The following is a 13,270-nucleotide window of genomic DNA, read 5'->3' as shown; positions in this document are numbered from 1 at the left end:
CTATGATTCTAATTATACTGTCTGGAGTAATAAAAGTGGATTTTCCCTCCTATGCCTTTCAACACTTCTGTACAAGGAGCAGGCAGTTGGGTGAGTAAATGAAATATGAACAGGAATCAGGAATAAGGGAGAAAGAATGGCTGATGATATACCTCTAATATGTGAAAACAGTTAAGGAAGGTGTCTTGATATGCATTGTACAATTTATTGCCAGAGAGTTCCCACAAGAGCTGAGCTAATAAATTCATGCCCGAATTAAGCCACATCCCTTTCATCCTGCACTTCATCCCTTGTGGTCGATAACAAACATTATATTTGCATCCAATATCTTGTACACTCTAGTCCTTTCAATGCTATTGGTTGGTCAATTTGCCCAAACATTTATTTATGCAGTCTTTCTTCATACGCAGTGCTACATTAGCATTGAATTCAGCTAGCAATGGTGATTCAGCAATTTTGCTAGAAATCATAGAATCATAGAGTAGTTAGGGTTGGAAAGGACCTTAAGATCATCTAGTTCCAACTGCCCTGCCATGGGCAGGGGCACCTCGCAGTAAACCATGTCATCCAATACATTGTAGCTTCTATATATTACCTTGTTTGAAAAAAAAAAAAAAAAAAATATATTTTCTGAGTCAGGTTAACCCCTGCTTTCTTTAGAATCACCTTACCACCCCTACTTTTGTTTTCTTTTCCAACTATGCTACTTTACCAAATTCTTGCCCCCTCTTTCTTACTCACCCTGAATGGGTTTATTATTATACTATATCATTTATTTATTGGCTTACCTCTAAAATGCATCATTTTCATCCCCTCTCTTTCCCTATAGAGTACATTCTGTAATCTTTTACTAGTTTTTTTAGATTTTCTCTAGTCCATGTCCTTTCTTTGCTACTGAGTTCAAATGGAAATTTAGTGCTGTAGCTAGTGCTTAGCAAAGATGATGTAAAAAGATGGTGATGTTCCCTGATTCTAAAAATTATAAAAACATAAAAAACCACAGAAAATATTAAAATTTACTTTTTTAATGCATCCATTGAAATCTCTCAACTATGCACACAAGTATAGATACAGCTCAACACAATGTTGCTTTTCTTTATTCAGTTTTCTCATGTAATTTCCCTAAATCGTTTTAGTCAATTCTGATGCAGTTGAACTGTTCTGAATTTTCTGACACCTCAGACACCTCCTAGTTCCTTCTGCCATTTGTATTTGTTGCTTCCTATGACTGCATTCCACTTTAATCTGCCATGAATTGACAGAGTGATGACTTTCTATATGAACTGCTAAATTTATTTATGAAGAGAGGAAATAGTATGAACTCATTATAAATCATTAGGGCTCAGCCTATTTCTCTGCAAAGTCTCCTGTCTGTGTTCATACTGCATCAAGTAGCTCTAGGACAGCCTGTTGCCTGGATTACTGGAACACCTGAAAGATCCAGTTCAGAACTGGTACAATAAAGGCAAGTTAGGAAATGGCATTCCATGTAGCATAAAGCAGTATTTTTACCTCATTATTGACCTCACAGCTAGGCTTAGTGTTGCCAGCACGGTAAGTACTAAATTTACCATGTTGCTAGCAAAAAGAGGTCCTGACACAGCAAGAAAACTAATACTCAGCTAAAAGTAACATAGCTGACAGGTGAAACGGAGGATCCTCAGGTGGGCAGATGAATAGGAAAATCATAAGCAGATAAAAAGCATGAAGTATTGTTAAAAAGAAAGACATTGTTCTGTCTGACTTCTCTTATAAATTGGATATTCAGAATAACAGTTTTGCTCTTGATGTCTACAGGTCAGAATTTGACAGTTGTAGCCTGGTATAGTAGGATCTTGATCTAGTAATCACAGTGAAAACACAGAGGTTGTTCAAAGAATGCAACATTTAGTGTGAGTGAGGACATCCACATCCATCTCCAATTCTTTTCTTTCACTGATTTACCTTATTTTAACATGGAATAATTCCACTGAAGGATAGAAATACTGAACTCTGCAACTATCAAAAATGGAAATTAATATTTAAAACTGTGAATAAAGAAAAAGATATATTTCTCTTTCATAATTTGGGCCAATCTCACATTAGAAAGTAACAAAAATTAAAGCAACATAGAGATGCTCCAGCTATATTCTGAAAATATTTTTCCTTCAGCAGCCAAAAACATTATGAGTTAGATGATGCAGAAAGCTGTGATGTACTTCTTGTTGTGGTGTTTTATATTTTAAATAACATTAAGTATACAGTGACTTTAAAGAATCAAGGTGTGGTGAGATGCTGTGACCCAAAGTATTATTCAAAGAACACAGAGCTGTACTTCCAGCCTGATTTATGTTGGTCGATAGAAGATAACTACCTCATGCCTGCTTTTATAGGAAACACTTGATATACTTGATGAATTTTACTAAAGCTTAAATTCCAACTTTGGACAATGGCACATTGTTCCTGTTCTATTACTTGCAGGGTAGATGTAATATATTACAGCAGAATAGCATTCCTCTGGTGTCTATTCAACTGAATCATTTTGGTTCTCATCCATTATGCACCTAGAGAAATGAAACAAGCACCTTTTTCTCTACACAGTCTGTAAATTATGAAACATTGTACAGCCAGCCAATGTGAATGATTAACTGAGATCAAGAGATATTTCACAAAAATGGGCTCATTCTTCTCAATCAGAAACACAAGTTGGTATACCAGATCAGAAAATCATGTCAAATGTGAGTATTATTCTGATCCCTGGTAAGAGGTATCGTCATTTCTCATGTAACAACTTATCATTGCATGATCATAAAAATAAAACTATTATAAGGACAATTTTGTCTATAAATAAGACACATCCTTTATACAGAATTGTGTTCTTTTTCATTAGCATATATAATATGTATGAAAATCTATAATAAGAAGCTTTCGTAACGAAAGTACAAAATTTTGTCAGTTTGAATCTTGTGGCAAACTTGATCATTGATCTTGTTAATATCTATCTTAATCAAATGTATTTATTATCCTAGATTTGAAAATAGTGAGGTATAACTCAAAAATATTTAGCAGCTTCAACTAGTTTCCATTTTGTCTTTCATCCTTTGCATCATTTGCAGGCCTAGAAAATAGTATAATTTTTGCAATATTCCTCCCCTAAATCCACTGTTAGGTATAATCTGTTTGTGAATGTATCACATCCTGCACTAGAACAGAGCATTTAATTTCAAATTATTGTCCACTATTCTCTGATCCATGTTAGCCATTGTTTTCGACAGCAATTACTTATAACTTATATTGGGTTTACTTCAATTTCTGCTGTTAAGACTTTTTTAAATCTAGTCTGCTACATCTTCTGTAAACATTAGCTTCATCTTCTAAATATTTACAATCAATCTTAATTTTATTAATACAAATTGTGTCACTGAATTCCATAAAAATGCTCAAGTATTAAAAGTCACTTTTTGTTGATTCAAGACCTAACAAAATAAGCTTACAGGAGTTGCAGTGATCACTGCATGACATGATTTTGTGCAGCCCTTGACAATTAGTTCTCTTGATCCCTGATTAGGCTCTGTAATCCCACTGGAAAACAATATATACATATATTAAAAAAAAAAAAAAGTGTTTCTCACCCAGAATTCAGTGTTTACAGTACCACATAACCTATCCTTAACATGAAGGCAAATATGTAATTCATTCAAATCTATATATGAAGACATTATCAACGTAGTTCCATTTTGCTTTTGAGCTGAGCTGCAATTCATCACTTGACCTAAAAACCTCTTAAAGAGTGATGTCTTAACAAATATAAACTTTTTTAGTCTAATTTAAGTGTCCTCAGAGTTTGGTTGTATGTTTAAGAAAAATTATTCCCAGATTAGAAAATGTTGAAGTATAGGTTTTCTTGAATCCTCATCTTTGGCATTGCTAGCAATTTATTTTTATTTTATTTTATTTTATATTTTATTTTATTTTATTTTATTTTATTTTTATTTTATTTTATTTTATTTTTCAAAAACTCCATGAGTTTGCATAACTAAGCTTTCAAGGACAGTGTAGCTATTGCCTTTGAATTCATCTCAATGGTGAATTGGAAATGCTTTTTCCCTTTTTTAAGGGATTTAATCCCTGACTTTCCTGCCTGTTCACAGCTTCGAAGGGCCAAAATAAAGTAAGTTATGATTGTTAACAATTGCAGAAGCCACACTTCTTTATCAAACAGTAGTTGACAGTTATTTCCCATCAGCCTTTGAAAGATGAATGGCAAGAAACAGGAAAAAAAGGTGCAATAGAAGACTACAAGATGTATGCATAGAATAAATTAGAGCAAATGATACAAATTATGAGCAACAGATCAGGCAAGGCCATAAGTATTTCATGCCTGATCACCCTTGGGCGATAAAAATGAGTGGCACATTACATGGCTCATCATGCTTTATTGTATTTACACCTTTTAGATTGTTTCCCTGTTTGAAGTGAACTTCAACAGCACTGCAAAGATTTTTTTTGAGGAAAAATAACCCTTTTACTAAATACTTTCCCATTCGTAACACATCCTTGTCAAGTAGGTCCATATACCTGATCATATATGAGACAGTTGGCTAAGCACAGGTGTTCTGAGAACATGTTTTGGTCATGTTCTCATATTACTTGCAAGCTATTTCTATATACATATTTTCATCTGTGCATATCACTGTATTGCTCAAAAGACGATTTTTTTTTTTTTTTTCATAGAATCATAGAATAGTTAGGGTTGGAAAGGACCTTAAAATCATCTAGTTCCAACCCCCCTGTCATGGGCAGGGGCTCCTTACACTAAACCATGTCACCCAAGGCTCTGTCCAACCTGGCCTTGAACACTGCCAGGGATGGAGCATTCACAACTTCCTTGGGCAACCCATTCCAGTGCCTCACCACCCTCACTGTAAAGAGCTTCTTCCTTATATCTAATCTAAACTTCCCCTGTTCAAGTTTGAAGCCATTACCCCTTGTCCTACCACTACAGTCCCTAAGGAAGAGTCCCTCCCCAGCATCCTTACAGGCCCCCTTCAGATACTGGAAGGCTGAAGGTCTCCTGAAGATACTGCGAGGTCTCCACGCAGCCTTCTCTTCTCCAGGCTGAACATGATAGTCATCTATCATTTGAAACAGCCATTCTGTAGTATTTTTGCTGAAAATAACTCACACACTTATTACACAACAGCTCTGCTCAGAAAGATGGCTTTATGGCCCATAGATATTTAGTAGCTCAACTGCAACTGATCTGCCTGATGAATAGGGCTTTTAACTACATCATGATTTTTGGAAGATCATAAGTGGAAAGAAACTAATTGGATTGGCTTTTGAATTGGCTGGAGGGTTGCCAATGTTTGACACATAATGAAAACCAATTTAAATCATCTTTAACAGGAGAATTTCTTTGGCTTTGGGATTATCACCATGAATTCACATACTATTCCCTGGGTGCTAGTGGAAACCACACTTTTAATTGCCAGTATTACACGTATGTGAATCATACTGTCAGCAGGATGTGTAGCAACCACACAGGACCTATATAGTGCCGTAAAGGCAAGCTGTTAAATTGGGAATGTCTTTGCTCCAGTCTGCAACAAATAGCTAGACTTTGGCAAAGAAAAATTCTCTCATCATTCATCTTAACAAAACATTTTTCAGGTGCGTTGCATAGAATTTGGTGCTCATTAGGGCAATCATCCGTTTAAATTTCTTGCTGTCTAAAATTCACGAGTTTGTTGTCCAGAAGATATGAACTTTAATGTGAATTTCTCATTCTTCATGTTGGATAAGAATAAATCTTTATCAAAAGCCCAGCTTGAAACAATTAATTCCACGAGCAAGTTTGGCAGAAGATAAGTGCTTAAAAACCAGATCAACTAAGTGGCTATGGCATCCATCTTTCTGGAGTTTTATTATGTTCTCATCATCTCTGTATATTTTATAACTAAACACAAGAGATTCCTTCCTTCCTTCCTTCCTTCCTTCCTTCCTTCCTTCCTTCCTTCCTTCCTTCCTTCCTTCCTTCCGTCCGTCCGTCCGTCCTATTGGTCTGCTGCCCTTTTCTTCCTGCTGACTTAATGGTTGCTTTTAAAAAACTTATCTTTATCATTCTCTGTGGTAGTTCCATTCACTTTTATTACATTTCTATTGTCCTTTGTAATACTTCAGAAAATGTATTTATGCACAATAGTACCTACTAAGTCTTCTGTATGTAAAACTGGTGGGCAGCCACATAGGGGAACTATCACTCAGGTGCAAGTTTTACTTACACATGTTGTAATATTTAAGATAGAGGTCTCTTTCAAAGAAGCTACTACTATGTATTTTTGAACAGATTTTTAATATACAGCATTGGATCCTCAAATGTGGGTGACTGTGGGAGCCCGTTTATATTTTACCTTTCTACTGCATTTTTTAAGCATAGTCCATACAGCATAGGTAAAAAAAAAGGTGGTAGCTGCTCATCAAAAGTAATGTAATTTTTGTAAATAAAAGCAAGTAACTGATTTGGGGGTTTGGCTTGGGGGGCTTGGCTTGGTTTTGTGTTTGGGTTTTGGTTTTTTCTTTGGTAAAACAGCAAACCAGCTAGTACCTACACAAAACAAACAAAATCTTTGAAACATCCAAAGATTTACTTTCATTGTGATTTGATTGTGTTTTGATTAGCAATATCATTCTATCCTGTATATAAAGCCATCAGTAAATATAAGTCAGAAAACTATTTAAATATAGTTTGATTTTCAATTTTCCTTTTTCAGTCATCTGACAGTATACTTTTATCTCTCTATAAGCATTACCATTTCAGGTTCCTGCATTTGGAGTTCTGCTGAGTGTTTTTTACGCGTGGGATTCTCAAAAGCACTGTAGAAGAGGAGGAAAGCACTGAGGAAGAAAGCAAACATTCAATCCTTTACCTCACCAGTGACTTTATGTGGTGTTCTCCATCTGGCATATTTTCACAGTGTCCAGACACAATGCCCAATTTTTGTGTATAGCATAGGCAAATAGAAATATGGCTATAAGTACAACTTCTATAAGTACTTCACTATGAAGATATAAAGAGTGTTTATATACACTGCTACGTATTTCTAACCCAGAAGTGAAACACCAGATGGAAATGCACAAACATATACACTTACACATCTATACACACACTTACCTAAGTTCACTTACCTCATCCAGAGAAAAACTGGCTAAAATTCTTAGACTGGTCTCACAAAGAGGCAGTGTCTCATGTATTCCTTCAGAGACAAGTAGGACCAGAGTGAAACACACAGCTGAGGCATAGTACAGGGTATAGATCAGTACCAAGCTAAAGGGGCAAAACGTTTTCACAGTGTTCTGCACAATTCTCAGAGAAGGAAATGTATAAACTAAAGCCAGAAGTTCAGATGCTGCTGTCTACAAAAAAAGAACTCTAGAAACAGTTACTTAAAGCTATAACTGATTGGATGACCTGAAGGATTAGTCCTGTGCACTTGCTTCAAGCAGTTCAACTCTGTCCAGCCTGGATCTGACAGGGTTGCAGGTTGTAGACATCATTCTGTCTATTATTCTTTTGACTGCAGAAGCAAGAAAATGTTATTTTTCCAGGAATTAACAGACATTTATCTCTTTCCCAGAAGTCTTGAGAGGCAAACCTCCTCCTACAACTCATTTTGAAAATTACAACCCCAGGTATGAATCTGAGAGATTTGAACATGTATTTCCCACATACTGAATTCCTAAACTCCTGCCTGAGCTGCAGATTATCATTGTTTACTTCCTTCTTTAAAAATAAACAAACAAACCCTCTAACACAGGGCATTTGTTCCAACAATTGTTTTTTCAAGACCAAATCCCAAATAAAGTGATTTAGTAGGAAGACTCCAGGTGACATTAAGGGGATTTGGCTTAGGTTCTTAGGACAGAAGACAGTGTATACACTGGTATATATTTTCCAACTGCACTTGGTATAACACAGTTTTGATCCTGACTGATAACTAGTAGTCTGACCTCCCTTTCAAAGTGTGACTATCACTAACACAACTTCAAGTTAGCCATGACTTTTTCTAGCTAGACTTACAAAAACTTTGGGGATGTACATTCTACAGTTTCTCTGGCTATCTTGGGCCAGTGCTGCACCACTCTTCTACTGAGAGTAATCCAGCTCATAGGCAGCCTACCCTAGCCTTCTCCATGGATGTGATATCCAAGTACCATAATAATGCAAACAGTTTAATACATACTTAAATAATACCAAAGTAATTTTAAAGAAGGTGAAGGCAGGATTTCCCTTCACACAGCTGTGTCACTAACTTTCTGGCACTATGCATCGAGTTTTATAAGTAAACATACAGAGTGTCCTAGAAGGATTGAAACTTCCTCTTAAGGCTTTCTGTCATGGGAAGTATCTGGCATGTATAGCATGCATTCAGTGGTCACAGGAGATTAAGGCTTCTTCACTCTTATTTGGGATAAGTTTATTGAAGACTCATTCTTTTAAAAGAGTAGGCAGACAATGGTTTGATTTATTTGCTTCTGCAGCACTACCACAATCATAACAGAGACGGAGGCGCATACCATGATTTGACATTAAACCCATTTTTGGAAAAAAATATTAGGACTCCTCAATATAGGTGGTAGGCATATGAGACTTAATAGGTTTCGTGGCTCAAAAATACTGCTACAGGAAGAAGGTAACAATTGTCAAATTGAGAAAATATGTAAACATGTAAAAATTTACAGAAGGAGGAAAAAAGTAAGTTAATGAGGAAATTGCAATCAGTCTTCTCATCATCAACCAGAAATAATTAGCTCAGCATGCTACCATTCAGCTGTTGATTAAAGTATTTGTGTAATATATTTGAAATAATGATGCTCATTCATAAGGCATCGTCAGCACTTCTATTAGGAACTGTGTCCCTCTGGGTTTTGTACGTTTAAAGTTTGTTCAGGGCTGCATAAAAAAATTCATTAGTTTGAATTATACCACTTTTAGTCAGATTTGATGAAAGTCATGTATGTATGCTGAAACACCCAAAGCTCCTCTCTTGAATCCTTTGCATAGTCTTAGTCCCCAGTGAAGCAAAAAGAAATTACAGAAGCACAAAACAATGCAAGAGTGCTCAGAAAAGACACCAGGATATATACATATATATACTGTATATATACAGTATATAAAGTATCTAAGGGCTTCTGCATACAATTATTATTTATGAATTAATGAGTATGAATTAATTTTCTATTGTGCATGAAGATGTTAAGATTTTATAAAATCTAAATAATAGTATTGGCGCTAACTTTTTGTGCAGAAATATAATTAACATCTGTATGCAAAGTCGCACTCTTCATAAGGAGACTCAAAATCAGCTAGAACTTTATTTCCTAGCACTGACAATCGTTAATATTGCATTTTATGCTGCAAAGGCTATTAAGATCTTCCTGGATTTTTTTTTTTTCAGAACGGCTTGACAGTTTTTAATTTAGTTTGTGGTTGTTGGAAGGAAAAACAAACAAGCAAACAAAAAAGAACTAAAGCTTTTCGCTCTGTTTTTCTAGTTAATGCCTCTAATTTTTAACAGGACCATTAGTTTTCTTCCATTAATAATGATATCAACACTTTATGCTCAATCAATGTTACAGCAATAGTGTTCAATAGGAACACATGTTCAGGAATCTGAATTCAGCCTTGGTATTATATATTTATCATATTATATTTTAGGAAATATGCATAATGATGCTATTGCAGTCTTATTCTGGCTGCATTGCAACAGATACAGGCATTTTAGCTGCTTCTTGTCTAGAACAACTACAGGCAGACTATATCTGTACAGCTTCAGGACTATGGGCTGTAACAGCTGTATTTCATATGGGACATACATCACATGGGATCAGGATTTAAACATATCATTATATTCATTGAATCAACTATCCTGTCATCATAGCACAAGATCTTCAGTCATTTTTATGTCTAGTCACCTACTACTTAGCATCTACAGCTCCTTACAATCTACTGACATCCTTGTCTACATCCTTTGTAAGCTTCTAAAGACTTAAGTGATTATATTATCTTTTTATGAGAAGTAAGAAATTACTATTTCTTATATACATATATTTATTTTACAGGCTATTTTACAGTTTATAATTCAGATCAAGCTGAAGCTTGGACTGTTGAAACCATGGTCACAAAACAGACATCTCCCTTCCCGATCTCTGAGACGTTTGAGTACCAAGTAAATGAAAAATAAGATCCACGTCCACTCCATTCCAAATGTACATAGTCCTTACAGTGTCCTGGACCTCAATTTTGCATATTTTGGATTAAAGTCCTAAATGTTTCATTTAGGTAGTTTTTTTCAGTGATTGGTTCTGATTGGCTACTTAAATAATTAAATATTAATTAGGCTATTAAAAATGCAGATCAATAATACAGAGAGATGGGAAACAGCAAACTGACATGAAGGTCTTCTACTATGTGATAATATATCCAATGTGTGCTATCCAACATCCTATTCTCCATTCTCAGGAGCAGGCTGCTTTACTTACTTCTAGGACTTTGTTCATAGCTCAATATCTAGCATAGAAGAGGATGTCTTTCTGGACAGAAAAGACAGAAACTGGTGGGACAGCAATGGGACAATTAATTCACAATTGCTTTTCTCCTGCCCTGACTACCGAATGTAAGCTCTTAGAGGCTTAACACATTTCACTTGATAAGCACTCTTAGCCCCCAGCTCAGGACTAAGAGGATGTTGGGTATTCAGTATCTGAGCATTTTTGATGACCAGTTCCTCTGTGTGTCTTCTAGGTCCAACTTAGTACTGTCAGGTCTTCACCATGGTTGCTACATCTAAGCCCTAATTATATGACATGAAGAAGAGTGTTATTTCCCTTTTTTATCTGGCACAGAGATGGTACATGAGAAGAATTTTGAAGGATGCCTGTGGAAGATGTTGTCCTTTTAGAACCATAACACTTCTTCTCTGAAGACTCATGCCATTTAAAATTCCTGGGTATCCCTCATCTCTGAGGTAATTCCACTAAAATTACCGATCCTGCAGCGTGAATAACTGCTTACATATTTTTGCCTTATGAGTTCAATGCTTAAGAAGTCAGAGTTATTCAATTGTCCTGATATTGAACATGTTTTTCCCTGCTGGCAAATCTATCCTTCATTCATATAGTATTATACCACGAGCAATATATTCCCAGATGTATATTCAGCCAGTCAATTACAAGATACAATAATCACGATGGTTTTAAGCCACCTTGCAGACAAAGATTCCAACATGCTATTAAAAATGTAATAACCTGGTTAAAAGTAAATATGTGCTGTAAAAACAAACAACAAACCAATAGATATCTGGTTATAATAAAACCATATTTTTCTTTAAAATGCATAGGTTTAACACAAAATTTCAGATCAATAAAAAGTTATTTCCAATTTCCTGTTCTGTTCCTCTTGCCATGTTTGCAGACACAGCAAAGATAGCAGAGTATAAGACCGGGAAAATGCAATTTATAAAAAGAAAATTAATTAATAATTTTAAATTAGGAATGTAAACATCACTGATTGTCAAAATACCCCTAACAGCATTTACCTTTTCCCATAATCTACAGTTATTGAATAGAATGTGCCAGAAAACCTAGAGAAAGGATTTAGAACCATGATCGGTATACTAATTTATCACTGTTACTGGCTGTGTTTTGCCTTGTAAATGGAAAGAGATTATTTATGTTATGTGATGTTCACTTTTAACATTCTACTAACATTAGTCGTGTAATAAACATACCATTCTATTTTCATGAATAGTCCAACAGCGATAAAAAATTTCCTGTTTATAAATCCTGTCCATGTAAGCAGTTTAAAATCCACTTTTCCAAACTTCAAAGCAAAATTGCCTTCCTGTCCCTCTCAATATTTCTTGTGACTGGCACCCTGCAGGTTGAAAAGGTCTATGCAGACATTGCCTGGCCACAACTGTGATCATCCTGAAGTAGGTAAAATAAAGTTGGCTTATTTTCTGATCTTTCTATCTTCATGCTGATGCAAATGAAAGCACCAGCCTAGATATTGTTATTGACAACAAATATGTATTTCTTTTTAGAATCCATATGATTTTAATCTTTCTTAATATGAATTACTCTAGTTCCACTGTTTCTTGAACTAGGAGGCTAGTTATAAAAGACAATATGATGATAAATCCTTTGCCCTTCATTCTTTTCTTCATGTGTCATAGAATCATAGAATAGTTTGGTTTGGAAGGAACCTTCTAAGGTCATCTAGTCCAACCCCCAGAGTCTCATAGGGATTCCTTAGTAATCCTGTTAAATTGCAATTATTTATGTCTTTTTCTACCTGGAGGATGTTGAGGAACTGTCATTTCATCCATTCGGCTCTTGTCCATATACATGTTACATATGAACTTGAAAAATTAGATTCATAGACTCATAGAATCATAGAATAGTTAGGGTTGGAAAGGACCTTAAGATCATCTAGTTCCAACCCCCCTGTCATGGGCAGGGGCGCCTCGCACTAAACCATGTCACCCAAGGCTCTGTCCAACCTGGCCTTGAACACCGCCAGGGATGGAGCATTCACAGCTTCCTTGGGCAACCCATTCCAGTGCCTCACCACCCTCACTGTAAAGAGCTTCTTCCTTATATCTAATCTAAACTTCCCCTGTTGAAGTTTGAAGCCATTACCCCTTGTCCTACCACTACAGTCCCTAAGGAAGAGTCCCTCCCCAGCATCCTCATAGACCCCCTTCAGATACTGGAAGGCTGCTATGAGGTCTCCACACAGCCTTCTCTTCTCCAGGCTGAACAGCCCCAACTCTCTCAGCCTGTCTTCATACGGGAGGTGCTCCAGCCCTCTTACCATCCTCGTGGCCCTCCTCTGGGCTTGCTCCAACAACTCCATGTCCTTCTTATGTTTAGGACACCAGAACTGTACAAAATACTCCAAGTGAGGCCTCACGAGAGTGGAGTAGAGGGGCAGGATCACCTCCTTTGACCTGCTGGTCACGCTTCTTTTGATGCAGCCCAGGATACAGTTAGCTTTCTGGGCTGCAAGCGCACATTGCCAGCTCATGTTAAGCTTCTCATCAACCAACACCCCCAAGTCCTTCTCCACAGGGCTGCTCTGAATCTCTTCTCTGCCCAACCTGTAGCAGTGTCTGGGATTGCCCCGACCCAGGTGCAGGACCTTGCACTTGGCTTGGTTGTACTTCATAAGGTTGGCATCAGCCCACCTCACAAGCGTGTCCAGGTACCTCTGGATTACATCCCTTCC

General features: G+C 36.5%; 1 long non-coding RNA gene across 1 annotated transcript; it reads right to left on the bottom strand.

The window, feature by feature from the left end:
- Positions 1-486: 486 nt before the first annotated feature.
- Positions 487-12,561, bottom strand: LOC115611178. The gene is made up of 3 exons (XR_003992494.1): positions 12,483-12,561; positions 8,966-8,967; positions 487-523 (listed from the first exon to the last, which is right to left on the bottom strand). It is a non-coding gene; the product is annotated as an uncharacterized LOC115611178 (long non-coding RNA).
- Positions 12,562-13,270: the final 709 nt, after the last annotated feature.

Source organism: Strigops habroptila, chromosome 1 (assembly GCF_004027225.2).
Source record: "Strigops habroptila isolate Jane chromosome 1, bStrHab1.2.pri, whole genome shotgun sequence".
Taxonomy (NCBI): domain Eukaryota; kingdom Metazoa; phylum Chordata; class Aves; order Psittaciformes; family Psittacidae; genus Strigops; species Strigops habroptila.
The sequence above is the reverse complement of the archived record's forward strand: the minus strand, read 5'-3'. Positions and strand labels throughout refer to the sequence as shown.